Source organism: Asparagus officinalis, chromosome 5 (assembly GCF_001876935.1).
Source record: "Asparagus officinalis chromosome 5, Aspof.V1, whole genome shotgun sequence".
Lineage (NCBI taxonomy): Eukaryota > Viridiplantae > Streptophyta > Magnoliopsida > Asparagales > Asparagaceae > Asparagus > Asparagus officinalis.
In genome coordinates, this window is record NC_033798.1 from 101,833,130 (window position 1) to 101,848,734 (window position 15,605).

At 35.7% G+C, this 15,605-nt stretch overlaps 1 protein-coding gene across 3 annotated transcripts in view; it reads left to right on the top strand.

The window, feature by feature from the left end:
- LOC109840418 (E3 ubiquitin-protein ligase MBR2-like) overlaps window positions 13,914-15,605 on the top strand; it is an 8,263-nt gene continuing 6,571 nt past the window's right edge. For 2 of the 3 annotated variants that reach the window (XM_020409059.1, XM_020409060.1), the window contains exon 1: window positions 13,917-14,020. The gene's annotated coding sequence lies outside the window, so the exon portion shown is untranslated. Of the gene's footprint in view, window positions 14,021-15,605 lie in introns of all 3 variants that reach the window. The other variant, XM_020409058.1, reaches the window with a different exon arrangement.

Here is a 15,605-nt window from a genome sequence, read left to right on the forward strand (position 1 = left end):
ACTCCCGTTGAGGAGTTACAAATTAGCATACCCCCTCATTGGGCTGGAGGGAGAAATTGTTATGGCTCCAACCCAAGATAAGGCCCACATGAGGTCAATATGAATTAAAATTCTATTTAAAAGAGAATTTGGAGGATCTACTTGTAATAGGAATAAGTTTGGAGGACCTGAAAATAGAATTCCTTTATAAAGGAATTCTATTCATGAGAAACCTGTATTTTTTTGGTACTACAGTAAACTATGAATAGTAGCCCGAGAGAAGAAAAGGGGGAGAGAGAGAGAAAGAGAGATAGAGAGAAAGTGAGATTTCGGGTAGCTCGGTTGTCCGATTGCAACGATTCAAAAACCGTTATCTTTAAAACGACGACGTCGTCGAGGGTACAGTGTTGGTTTCTCTATGGGTGTTGGATATTTTTGTGAGACGCGTTTTAGGGTTTTGATACCTTAGAGGTAACACTGTATCTTTCTCTTGTGATTTAATCATCAAGTTCAGGTGTAACTTGAAGGGATTGTACTCTTGATTCATGGTAAAATATTTTTCTCTGGATTGCCCCGTGGACGTAGGCACGATTTGTCGAACCACGTTAAATCTTGGTGTTTACTTATCTGTGGTATTTTTATCGGTACCGTTATTCATTAAGTGTTTAATTCCGCAAATTAATCTTCATAAAATCCCTAACATAAACAACTACACGAAAACTACTGTTGGGCACAACGAAACTTTCAAACTCCCAATTTAAGCCTACATTACAATTTAGGACAAATTCCAAAACCGACCATTTTTCAAAAATATTTCCAAAAAACGACCTGTTTCAACAATATTTGTCAAAACCGACCTAGTTTCAGCCATCGGGCTGAAACTGAGTTGGTTTTGATGAAAGAAGTTCTCAAACTTCACGGGACTTGAAGTCCCGTAAAGTTTAACAGCCATTTAATTAAGCTGCTAAACATGGCTGCTAAACTTCACGAGACTTCAAGTCCCGTGAAGTTCGTTTCAGCTCTAAAACTTCCTATGAAGTTGTTTTGAACTATGACACTTCACATGACTTGAAGTCCCGTGAAGTTTAGCAGCTTAGTTAAATGGCTGTTAAACTTCACGGGACTTCAAGTCTCGTGAAGTTTCATATTTTTTTTTCGTCAAAACCGACCTAGTTTCAGCCCGACGGCTGAAACTAGATCGGTTTTGATGAATATTGTTAAAATAGATCGTTTTTTTGGGAATGTTTTTGTAAAGAGAAAAATGCTTCCAGCCCCCAAAAGCCAAGTGAACGTGCTTCCCACCCCCAAGACTTGGTCAATGTGTGTTTTACCCCTAAAAATAAAGATTTTGTTCTCTGAGCCCCAAAACACAAAACCCAAGACATTAAAACATGTGAAGACCATAATATCCTTCTCTCTCTCTCTTTCTTTTTTTATTAAAATATGATGAGGATTATTTTATTATTTTTTTCTCTCTCTCTCTCTCTTTATCATGATGTACCAAGAGGATCTTTAGATAGGTAACCCTAACAATTAAACCCGTAACCTTAACAATTAAACTCGTAACCTTAACAATTAAAGCCATAATCTTAACAATAAATCCGTAACCTACACAACAAATCCACAACCTTAACAACAAACCCTTAACCTTAACAACCAACCCGTAACCTTAACAATCAACCCGTAACTTTAACAACCTCCCAATACAAACAACCAAAATAATAAAAAACAAAAATAATAAAATAATCCCCATCATATTTTAATAAAAAAAAGAAAGAGAGAGAGAGAGAGGATTCATAACCTTAACAACAAACCCTTAACCTTAACAACCAACCCGTAACCTTAACAATCAACCCGTAACTTTAACAACATCCCAATACAAACAACCAAAATAATTAAAAATGAAAATAATAAAATAATCCTCATCAATCATCATGATAAAGAGAGAGAGAAAACAAAAATAACAAAATAATCCCTATCATATTTTAATAAAAAAAGAAAGAGAGAGAGAGAGAGAGAGGATTCATAACCTTAACAACAAACCCTTAACCTTAACAACCAACCCGTAACCTTAGCAACCAACCCGTAACCTTAACAACCTCCCAATACAAACAACCAAAATAATAAAAAATGAAAATAATAAAATAATCCTCATCAATCATTTCAACTATCCTCTTGGTACATCATGATAAAGAGAGAGAGAAAATAAAAATAATAAAATAATCCCCCATAATATTTTAATAAAAAAAGAAAGAGAGAGAGAGGATTCACAACCTTAACAACAAACCCTTAACCTTAACAATCAACCCGTAACTTTAACAACCTCCCAATACAAACAACCAAAATAATAAAAAACAAAAATAATAAAATAATCCTCATCAATCATCATGATAAAGAGAGAGAGAAAACAAAAATAATAAAATAATCCCCATCATATTTTAATAAAAAAAGAAAGAGAGAGAGAGAGAGGATTCACAACCTTAACAACAAACCCTTAACCTTAACAATCAACCCGTAACTTTAACAACCTCCCAATACAAACAACCAAAATAATAAAAAACAAAAATAATAAAATAATCCTCATCAATCATCATGATAAAGAGAGAGAGAAAACAAAAATAATAAAATAATCCCCATCATATTTTAATAAAATAAGAAAGAGAGAGAGAGATGATTCATAACCTTAACAACAAACCCTTAACCTTAACAACCAACCCGTAACCTTAACAATCAACCCGTAACCTTAACAACCTCCCAATACAAACAACCAAAATAATAAAAAACGAAAATAATAAAATAATCCTCATCAATCATCATGATAAAGAGAGAGAGAAAATAAAAATAATAAAATAATCCCCATCATATTTTAAAAGAGAGAGAGAGAGAGAGAGGATTCATAACCTTAACAACAAACCCTTAACCTTAACAACCAACCCGTAACCTTAACAACCAACCCGTAACCTTAACAACCTCCCAATACAAACAACCAAAATAATAAAAAACGAAAATAATAAAATAATCCTCATCAATCATTTCAACTATCCTCTTGGTACATCATGATAAAGAGAGAGAGAAAACAAAAATAATAAAATAATCCCCCATCATATTTTAATAAAAAAAGAAAGAGAGAGAGAAGGGTATTATGGTCTTCACATGTTTTAATGTCTTGGGTTTTGTGTTTTGGGGGCTCAGAGAACAGATTCTTTATTTTTAGGAGTAAAACACCCATTGACCAAGTCCTGGTGGTGGGAAGCATGTTCACTTGGCTTTTGGGGGCTGGAAGCATTTTTTCCCTTTTGTAAATGGTACTGTTTTTGAAAATTTGTCCTACAATTTATGATCATGAAGGAATGAGGAAAGTCAGACTTATCGAAAGGGACGCGCAAATTCGTGACATTGATTTTGACACTCGTCAACAAATCATACCACCCCTTTTGGATAAGGGCTACATACATCGCAAAGCAATACAATGAATATATTAAGAAATTTCCCTATGAAAAAAGTTTAAGTAGCTTACGTCTCTTTGGCCAAGAGAAAGCAATGGCTGCCGTGATAAGGAAATCCACGAAAGCGAGCATGTCCGCTTTGTTTTCAATTCTAGGCAAATATGGCTGCCATCTGGTGGACTCACGCTAAATCATTTGGAGTAGAAAATTTCTTTTGGTACAATATTTTCTCAAAAAGATTTGTAATTCCTAAATATTTGAGTTTTCAGTTTACGAGTCATAATTTTGAAGTTGCTGGTAAGTATCTTTTCTTTGTCAGTTAAGTCAATTTCTTGATACATGCTATCTTATTAGTCCATAAAAAGTGATTATGTCAATATATTGTTGAGGTAGAGCCAATAGTGACATGCACCAATTTAAGGGAAAGTTTAACAGAAAATAAAATAAAAACGGACTTGATTTACTTTCGTGTATTTTCTCAAAATCCCTCAGCCAATCGAAAATAACCGATCATGTTATTAAAATAAATGGAATCCACATAAAAAATTGAGCTTTTTTTTTGTCCTCTATTTTCATGGAGTACTCCTCGACTTCAGGCAATATTTTTTATATGAAGGAATGGCTTTTAAATAACAAAATGAAATTATAACCCAACAAATTACAACGTACTTTTCATTTGAAAGGTGCTGATTTTCATTAATTTTGGACCAAATCATGGGTTACCCATCCTTCCACCTCTTTCAATATAGGAAATAAAAATAGGGTTAATAAGGGTGTGTTTGTTTCACCAAAAAATTTGGCATTTGGTATGGATTACAAGTTTTGGGTTCAAAAAGTGAGTTTTTTTGTATTTTGGGATTCCATATATGATGTTTGTTTTAAGAAAATTTTTAAAACATTGAATCCCAAAAGTGCAAAAAGTGATCAATTTTTAGAATTGGTCAAATCCTCTCAATCGGAGAGGATTTTGACAAATCTCATAAATTGGTGTGTTTACCTCTCAATTGGAGAAGATTTGACAAATCCTAATTTTATCTTTTTGTGGGAGGTAACCTCACCAAGATAGCATATTCATCATATTACAAAATTTTAGCATTTGGTAATGCTACAATTTAAGCTTGAAACAAACAAAATATTACTAATTAGTATTCCAAATCCCAAAATATTAATGAAACAAACAACATTTTAGAAATCCCAACCCATAAAACACCTATGAATTTCAAATCCTATGGTGAAATATATATCCTAAAATTATAGCATTTGAAACAAACACCCCCTAATAGGATTTAGACTTTAGAGAAAGTAATTTTAGACCCAAAATCATGGAACCAATTATGAAACTAATAATATGTCTTTAAAAAGAAGTACACATGTTACGCTGTTTTATGGTTAGCCCCATAAATTTCGGGCTCTAAAAGGAATACTCCGGTTACCATTTTTTTATGCAATTCACATATCATAGCATCTGTTCTACTTTCTTACTAACACTTAAACTTCCATGTTTACCTCAAAACCCTAAAGCTGACATTTATTATTTATTTATTATCTTTTCACTATCTTACTCCTATGTTTATCTTCTGAAAGTACCTTCAGCTTTCCAAAGCAAAGCAAAGGGAAAGGATACAACTCAAACCTGCACTTCTCTTTTAAGCAATGATTAACTTAGAACCAAAAAAGCACCGAACAAAATAAAAGTAGAAAATAAGATAGAGAAAAAGTCCCACTATAGGAAGATGCCTAATCTAAAGAGAGAGAGAATATAATACAAATAAAGTTATGAGAGAAGAAGACAAGGTGATGCCCACAAGCAGAGAATTGCCCAAGTGGACAAGAGAAAAAGGCTTAATTTTTTACTCTAGTATGTAAACATTTTAATTAATTAAAAAGATATTAGGACTTTAAATATCTTCATTAGTGCTTTCATTAATTATTTGATGGTGTAACGATCTAGTTGTACAACTCATCATGGGTCGGTTTGGTGAGTCAATGATTTGAGATTGTGCCCGTGAGAATTAATTAACGTTTTTCTCTGATGAGTTTTAAATTGGATCTTGCTTGCCAACAATGTTAAAGTGAGAATCATGTAAGTGTACATTAATATAAACTAGTTTCATTTTTTTAATGCATCGCGACAATGTAATGTGTAGAATTTGGAAGTTCATGATGTTGCTTACCTTGCCTTTAGGCACTGATTATTTTAGCTTATTTTCTGAAATATTTTATTAGCACACATCAGTCAGTAATTATTATGTAAAAGAATATATATCAAGTTATTTTCTTATGACAGAGAGAATCAAATTCAAGGCTAACAATTTAGAAAATTCTTGCAGACCTATCTGAGTTTGTGACTCATAAAGAGAAGGAAAATAATTAAAGATTACTTAAAAAAGTTAAAACTTAGCTTTCTTATTTTAGCTAACATAGCCTACTGTTTTGATGAAAATTTTCTCTGTGAAATGTTAAAAACAAACACTCTAATGTGTTAGAAAGCAAAATGTCACGGGTTGGAATGTAAAATAAGCACTTTATTTTATTCAAAAAGCACATTTTTATTATTAAATGGGTAAACACAATGAAATATAAGGTCATAATGTAAATGAGAAATAATTTGTAAAAAAACATAAATGATAAACGAGAATAAAGAAAATATGTCAATTCTTTTACTTTCACATACTAATAAGATTTGGTGGCTAGAGTTCTTGTGGTGGCCCCCATACTATTTATATTTTAAAAGTTCTTTTTTTTAATAGGGAAATTTTTAAGTTCTTTAGTATGACTCTATAACTTCGTTCATGCTTTTTTTCTGGTTTATTCCGATGGGGCAGCAGGAGAATTGTTAGCATTTTCTTAAGGAAAAGGCAATTGTGAATAGTCCCACATTGGAAGTTGAAGAGAAGTTCAAGTGGTTTATAATGGTTCACTTCCTAATGGGCTTTGAGTAATGTTTTGGGCCTACTAGTGTTTGAGCTCTTTCTCCACACACGCGCGCGCGCACGCACGCCACGCCTCGCCACGCCTCGCCACACGACGCGCGCGCCACGCCGCACCGCACTCGGGTTTTGCTTCTCCAGCTTTTATTTTTTATTATGTAACGGCAGCATTTATTATGTAACGGCAGCGTGATTTACGCCCAACGGACGAGGAGATTCAGCATCGGTTACTGGTTCATGAGGCTATATAATATATAAGGAGGCAGAGTTCATTCGGGAAAACACACAGAAATTCACAAAGAATTTCATAGCTCCCTCTTCCTCCTTCTGCTACTCTTAGTACTCAAAGATTTTCGGCTACATATTTTGAGGATTATTTTTGGGCAATCATCTTCATCTGAGCAGAAGCTCTGCTACTCGCGCCCGAGTAGAGAGGCCGGCCGTTTCCGGGGGGCTTTTACCGCTAGGGGGGAGGATCAACTACGCCAGGGCGACAGGCGGGTCCTCTATCTTCTAGGGCAGTGTATCACGACTGCACCCCGTTCAGTTCACCGGTATCAACTATAAACGGTGGGCTAATCAGATGAGATACTGGCTCACTACCTTAGGTCTCTTATCAGCCATTGACTTTCCTGAGTCTTCTACTAGTGGTACTCAACCTTTGACTCCTGATCCTGAACAGTCTGTTCCTTCCACTTCTGGTTCAGGTGCTAGCTCTCTTTCTAGCTCTATGAAACCAGAAGATATTAATTATCATTGTTGTCATAGAATTCTTAGTGCACTTGCAGACAACCTTTATGACATATACTATGAGTTCAAAAGTGCAAAAGACCTATGGCAAGCTCTTGAAGCAGAATATGGCTATGATGATGCCGGAATTCTGCGTTTCACCTCTTCGTCCTTCAATAAGTTCATGATGGTAGATGACAAGCCCATTAATGAACAAATTCATGAATTTTTAGATTTCATCCGTCATCTCCAATCAAAAGGAAACACTTTTACTGATGACTATAAAGTTTCCTGTTTGATTGATAAACTCCCTCCTTCCTGGTCTAGATTTGCTGGAGATCTCCGACACAAGCAAGGAGATCTAACCTTAACTGAGGCCCTCAAGGCCATTCGTATTGAAGACCAGCATAGGCTAAATTCCAAAACCAAGAATGAATCAAAAGCTAAAGTAAACTTGGTAGAGGAAAAGCCTAAATCTAGAAATTTCAAACCCAAATGGAAGAAATTCAAGAAAAACCAACAATCTTTCAATAAATCTTCCTTCAAATCAAATTCTTCCAATTCCAATTCTTCCAGCCATAAGTCTGATGGAAAGTTCTGCTTTGTCTGTGGTAGAACCAACCACATTTCTTCCAACTGTTTCTTTCGGAAGAAGGAACCGGCTAAACCTGCCTCTAAAGGAAATGGATCAAATAAAGTTAATATGATTGAAGAGAATCCAACCTCCTTCAGGTTAGCCCCATCACCTCATCTTGTAAATTCTCTAACTTCTTCCACTGATTGGTATCTGGATTCCGGAGCAAATATACACGTCTGTAATGATCGCTCTTGGTTTTCAAATTATCAGGAATCACGTGGAGGAAGCATAAGCTTAGCAGATGACTCCACTAAACCAATAATAGGAAGTGGAAGTATAAAGCTCACTATGACTTCTGGGAAAGCCCTACATCTGCAAGGCGTCTACCTTGTTCCTTCTCTCCGTCGAAATTTGATTAGTGAATCTCTTCTTCTTAGAACTGGTTATAGGATTGTAAAAGAATCCAACAGATTTGTGATTACAAAGAGTAATAATTTTATAGGAAAAGGTTTTATCTGTAATGGCCTTTTCAAACTCAATGTAATCAATTCCAGTTCTAATGAAAATTCTAAGTCTCCTGTTATTCAAATTGTTGAATCTTGTGATGTCTGGCATGGACGACTTGGACATGTCAATTTTCAAACTTTACAGAAAATGATCAATTTGAATCTTATTCCTAAATCATCTATTGACCTCTCATCCAAGTGTGAGATTTGTGTTCAAGGGAAACACACAAAAAAACCCTTCAAGTCTATAACTAGAAACTCTGAGCCCCTCGAATTAATTCATAGTGATGTGTGTGACTCGAATCGAGTTCTCACCCGAGGGGGTAGGAGATATTTTGTGACCTTTATAGACGATCACTCCAGATATTGTTTCACATATCTTCTCAGGACTAAAGATGAAGTCCTAGATAGGTTTAAGGTCTATAAAGCTGAGTCTGAGAACCAATTAGACAGGAAGATCAAGATCCTAAGATCTGATCGTGGGGGGGAGTATACCTCAAATTATATGACTGAATTTTGCCAAGAACACGGTATTATTCATGAGGTTACTGCTCCCTATACACCACAGTCTAACGGGGTAGCTGAACGAAAAAACAGAACCCTAATGGACATGGTAAACTGTATGTTACTCAGTTCAGGAGCACCTGAAAATCTCTGGGGTGAAGCTCTTCTCTCTGCTTGTTTTATTCTCAATAGGATTCCCCAAAGAAATTCCAATACAACTCCTTATGAATATTGGAAGGGGAGATCTCCTAATCTGAACTTCTTCCGAGTTTGGGGTTGCTTGGCTAAGGTAGCTATTCCCGAACCTAAGAAGAGGAAAATTGGTTCCAAAACTATTGATGCTGCTTTCATTGGATATGCACTAGATAGCAATGTTAATAGATTTCTAGTCATTAACTCTGAAATCAGTGACATATCCAACAACACTATCATTGAAGCTAGAGATGCAGTCTTCTTTGAAAATATCTTTCCTTTCAAATCCAAAATCTCAGAAAATTCTAGAACATCTATTCCTTCTGATCTTCCATCATCTAGTTCTTCCCAACCTTTTGACATTGAGCCTCGAAGAAGCAAAAGAGGTAGAATTCAAAAGGATTTTGGAGAAGACTTCTTTACCTTTCTTGTTGAAGGTGATCCAAGCTCATTTCAAGAAGCAATGGATTCACCTGAATCTCCTTTCTGGAAAGAAGCCATTGATAATGAGATTAAATCTATCATGGAAAACCATACTTGGATACTCACTGACCTACCTCCAGGCTGTAATCCTGTTGGCTGTAAGTGGATATTCAAAAAAAAAACTTAGAGCTGATGGTTCCATAGATAAATTTAAAGCTAGATTAGTAGCTAAAGGCTATACTCAGAAAAAGGGCATTGATTACTTTGATACCTATTCTCCTGTAGCCCGAATTTCTACTATCAGAATTCTTTTAGCCTTTGCTGCTATCCACAAACTGATCATACATCAGATGGATGTCAAGACTGCTTTCCTGAATGGTGATCTAGATGAAGAAATTTATATGCACCAACCTGAAGGCTTCATTACCAAGGGTCAGGAAAACAAAGTCTGTAAACTTGTTAAATCTCTGTATGGTCTTAAACAAGCTCCTAAACAATGGCACCAGAAATTTAACAAAGTCATTGCACAATATGGATTCACGGTGAATGAACACGACAAATGTGTTTATTCAAAAGTGATAAACAATGACTATGTTATCCTATGTCTCTATGTTGATGATATCCTTATCTTTGGAACTACTCTTGAACTAATCTTAAAAGTTAAGGATTATCTCTCCAAAAATTTTGACATGAAAGACTTAGGTCTTGCCGATATGATACTTGGAATGAAAATCACTAGAGACACTAGAGGAATATCCTTGAGTCTTTCTCACAGTATTGAGAAAATGCTGATCAAATTCAACTTTCATAACTTTAAATCTGTTTCCACACCATATGATTCTTCTATACCCTTGAAGAAAAATGAAGGTGAATCTGTCTCTCAATTGAAATATTCCCAAATGATTGGATCTCTTTTATACATATCAAACCGGACTAGACCCGATATAGCTTATGCTGTAGGGAGATTGAGTCGGTATACCAGTAACCCTAACCCAGATCATTGGTCTGCCTTAGAAAGAGTATTTAAATACTTAAAAGGGACAGTTGACTATTGCTTAACTTACACTGGATACCCTGATGCCATTGAAGGGTATAGTGACGCCAATTGGGTCACAGATTCCAACAGTGTAAAGTCAACATCTGGGTATGTATTTCTTTTTGGTGGTGCTGCTGTATCCTGGAAATCATGTAAGCAAACAGTAATTGCCAGGAGCACCATGGAATCTGAATTGATTGCACTTGATACTACTTGCTCAGAAGCCGAATGGTTAAAAGATCTTATCTCTGAACTTCCTTTGGTCCCTAAACCTTTTCCTCCAATTTCCATTCATTCTGATTCTAGATCTACCATAGAGCTTCTAAAGCAAGTACATGTAAATAAAAAACTCAACAGACATATTCAAATAAGATATAAGTCTGTACAACGCCTGTTAGGCAAAGTTGTGATCTTGGATTTTGTAAAGTCTGAGAAAAATATTGCTGACCCTTTGACTAAGGGATTATCCAGGAGTGTAGTCCTGGATTCATCGAGGGAGATGGGGTTAAGTCCATTAAAGAGGTCACTGACAGTGGGAACCCAACCCTTATTTGGAGACGTTGTCCCAATGTCGGTTCAATGTGGTAGAAACAAGCTGGACTAGTGATACTCGGGTGGAGCATCGACCCATATATATATTCATATATCATTATGTAGTGTGAGCTACTACCCCTTCTCTATGATGACGATGCTCCTATGATACAGCTGGTTAGGCTGAGTTTTACTCTTAATAAGTCCAACGCATGTATTATTGGGGGGTATTAAATAAACAGCTGTAGTACCCTTTGAGGACTTACCTACGTGAGAGGAATCGTGATGGCCGCGGTTGGGGGGGGCTGGACTAAACTAACCCCTAGAAACTCTCATGAGTCGGTTATTGTGAGCATGGCCTTTTAACGCTCAACCCGCTTTGCTCAATAGATGAAGTGTATTGTGTGTGTTTTTGTCAATACCTGATTCAAGGGCCCTAATTCAAGGCTTAGTCCATTATGTCCCTCAGGTGGCGACAAACTCACTAAGGAAAGGTTCAAAGCCGGAAGCTACCTTTCCCGAATTCACGATACAAAAGGTTGCCCAACCTATATATACGCCTCGCCACGACGCGCGCGCCACGCCGCACCGCACTCGGGTTTTGCTTCTCCAGCTTTTATTTTTTTGTAACGGCAGCATTTATTATGTAACGGCAGCATTTATTATGTAACGGCAGCGTGATTTACGCCCAACGGACGAGGAGATTCAGCATCGGTTACTGGTTCATGAGGCTATATAAGGAGGCAGAGTTCATTCGGGAAAACACACAGAAATTCACAAAGAATTTCATAGCTCCCTCTTCCTCCTTCTGCTACTCTTAGTACTCAAAGATTTTCGGCTACATATTTTGAGGATTATTTTTGGGCAATCATCTTCATCTGAGCAGAAGCTCTGCTACTCGCGCCCGAGTAGAGAGGCCGGCCGTTTCCGGGGGGCTTTTACCGCTAGGGGGGAGGATCAACTACGCCAGGGCGACAGGCGGGTCCTCTATCTTCTAGGGCAGTGTATCACGACTGCACCCCGTTCAGGCCTGATTTTTCATAACTCATTTATTTTCAGTTAAACTAATTGTTTATTGTGTTAGCAAGAATAACAACTGCATTTCATGTCTTTGTCTTATTTCTTATCTCATCTATCTATCTATTACACAAGTAGTCTGATTATTGAAGCAAATTCCTTTTAATTGTTGTACTCAACTTTAATTAATAACTTGATTATGTTCAATCATAAAACGTTGGCTTGCTTAGCATTAGAATTTAAGTTACTTGCTCTATTCATTTTGTTTGGTGGCAACCAGGGGTGGAAGTGGACAGATCAAACAATTATAAAATGGTTTCATATTTCTACATGTAATATGGGATGAAATTAGATTTGAGACGTCATTTAGAGAATATAAATATTTTTATATTAGAAGAATCAAATATGAATTCTAACATATTTGTTTTGTTTTTTTATTAAGTATTTGTCTGAAGTTTAATCCCTTATGATTTAATTTGTTACATGCATCGCGTTATATTTTGATCCCTTTTATATAGTTTCTTTGTAGATTCTATACTTTTTTTAAGGACTTTAAGTGACTAAAATCATACTTTTTAAACCAAACATTTATATTTTAGATTAATGACGTTATAAAGAAATATTTACACATAAAAAAAAGTTAATTAAAATTATTATTTTGATATTCGAGAAAGTATTCATATTTACACATAAAAAAAATCTGAATCAAATTATTAATTTTTTATTATCGAGATACATTAGATGACTATTCATATTTAAATATAAATAATATAAATATGAATACTCGAATCATCAATTAACTTTGATACGTTTCGGGGCCATATGACAGCTACTTATTGCAATGAAATTAGCCAATAGATATGTGGCTACTTATGAACTTGGAACTAGCATTTATAACTCCAAAATATTGAATGATTACATTTGTTTTGGCAACCCCCCGCCCGCCCGCCCGCCCGCCCGGTGTCATGGATCTCTACTATCAAACTAGTTTTCTCTCATCGTCCAATTTCCAAATTCGGTAGGAACTTTGATCAGAAATGGAGGAGGGCACACGTGCAATTTTTATCCAAAAGAAGCAACAGGCATGACCCATATCTGAACTGGGCGTGACTAGAGCCAAATCCATGTGATCGTGATAAAAAATAAAATCTCACGTTAAGAAACTGAAAAACTTGCAAATAGTTTTTCATGCTCTCTTTTTTTGTGTCCACATACTGCCAAATACATAAAGTCTCTAGAGTCAGAAGGAAAAAGAATTGCTGTTACTTGTCTACTGCGATCAAAGCAAAGAAGAATTGAGTCACAAGGTAAAAAAGCACCCTCTCTTTTTATTGTATATTTGTTATTGTTCTTATTGTGTCCTTTTTTTTGTGAATAAATACAAATATAATCTGTGCTTTTATCACAATAGATGTAGGCAATTGATAAATTTTAAATCTTTTGTTTTCCTTTTTTTATGTACCAGATAGCCTAATTTTAAGACACATTAATACATGTATTCTTGGACTAAGATCACATCATCGATCTCATCATTTACCCCCCTAAAAGAATTAACTCGGATACTAAGTCAAACATCATACTTTTCCAAACAATTCCAAAATTTCTTGGACGGTAAATTTAATTGCGGAATCAATACAAATTTTACCTTCCATGAGCTTCATGTACGTGGAAAGTAAAAATACATATGAGGGTTCATTTCGCCAAATCAATAAGTGGACTGTATAAGGCAGAAGAATTATTATTTTCTCAATAAAAACAAAGAATGAGGAGCTATGTGCAAAACAACACAAATTTGCCATTTTTGGTGATACACGATAGAGATAAAGATTCGGCGAATTAAATGAGGAGTAACTGGACCATTCTCCCTTGTGCGGTCCACGAGAGCGCGGGCCAACAAACAGAGGATCCTAACCCGAATCTGAAAGCAAAATCCAACGGCCAAAATTCCCCTCATTTTCCGTGAGCTCCGCATTTCCTTGTCCTCTCTCTTTTGGCCTCTGTTAGTAAAAAAAAGAGAAAACAAATAAATAAAATAAAAATTTTGTTGGGTATATAAACCTCGGATCTCGCTCAGCACGTTTTAGTCTCGCTCAGCCCAAAACCGATCGCTTTGGTCTCTCCTCTCGTCTTGCGTCTCGAATACGGAAGAGGTTTATCTTTTTCTCTTTTTTCGTTTTTTTCATTTTTTTTGTTGAAAAAAGCGATTTGAGCTGCCATGTGTTGGGATTTTTCTGGGTTTTCGAGAGTTTCTTCTGCCTTGATTTGTGGGGTTTTTTTTTTTTGCTTTTTTTATGTTTCTGTTTTCTCCGTGTTTTATGAGGAATTTGACATGTGGGTCTTTGAAGATATGCAGTTAGAATTAGAATATCTCAAAAGTTTTGTCTAAATTTGGGAGCTTTGGCTTTTGGAAGCATTAATATTTGTGGGTTTATTCTCTCCTCTTTTTTTCCCCCTCTCTTTTGTGGGAGATTGGATATGGGTATGTTCTTCTTTAGGTTGTTGATCGATTTCGATCGTTCCCTGTTAATAGTTTCTTCAATTTCTCTGCAGTATGTAGCTAATTGTATGTATCTGTACCTTTCTCCCCATTTTCCCTTTTTCTGGAATCTGTTTTTTTTTTTTTCCTTTTTGGATTCAGGTTCGGTACAAAGTTGACGTTGGTTTGATAGATAAAATCTTGGATTAATACGAATACCATCTACGTGATGTTCTCCGAAAATCTTAGCACGTTCAAATTAAGATGTTGATTACTATTGATTATGAAAAGCATGAGAGAGTTGATTCCAGCTTTTTATCTTTGATTTTTAGCTAGCCTATTTGGTATATGTTGGATTATATTTACTTTAGAAGCATTGAATCAATACTAGCTAGCCTATTTGATTGGATGATACCACCATGCTATCTGAAGTCGAAGTTTAAGAATGAGTATGATTTTCTTGTTTGATCATCGTAGTTGAAAATTTCTCTATTGTAAGGAATGAAAATGGAGGCCTTGGTAGTTTATTCTTTTTCATAAAAGAAATCCATCTTAATAATCACCGTTGCCCATCACCCTGGAATCTATAACTTTTGTTTCGTATGTATGTTCATAGGTTGCCAAAAAATAGCTTTAACTTATGCAGACATCTTTATGTTAGTTTGTTGATCTTGCCTTTTGTAACTAAGGCTTTAATACTGGGGCTTGTTCCATCGATAGTCTGATGTTTGAAAGGTTCTTCATTTTAGGTGCATATTATCATGATTAGGATCATGCGTCGGGGTTCTGCTTCATGTTCTATTAATTACGTTTGAAGATAGATTTTAGAAATTAATTTCAGCAGTAGAGGTCCAGGTGCCTTATTTGGGAGACTTAGGCAGATGAACTTAGACTTTTAAATTTGTGCGAAGGATGCAATTTTAAGGAAGTTGATGGTGTAATATTGCAAGTGGATTTTGGCTGCCTGGAGAAACATATTCATCCACGAAGTGGACCAATAGAGTTGTTACTATAAATTAGGTCTGTAGCAATTTAATGCATTGCTTGATAATATGTAGTGCACTCTGCTGGTCAGTCGGCTATGACTCTGTTGATGTTAAAACACCCATTCATTTATGTCATTGATTTTTATGTATTGGCTAGTTGAAAGGTGCTGTCGCCCTTTTGTACCATTTTATACCTTCTTCAGGATGTGATATTTGATGAGCATGTATGCAGTGCCCTATTTCAGAGATTTTGTTAATGTCTGGATAGAAACG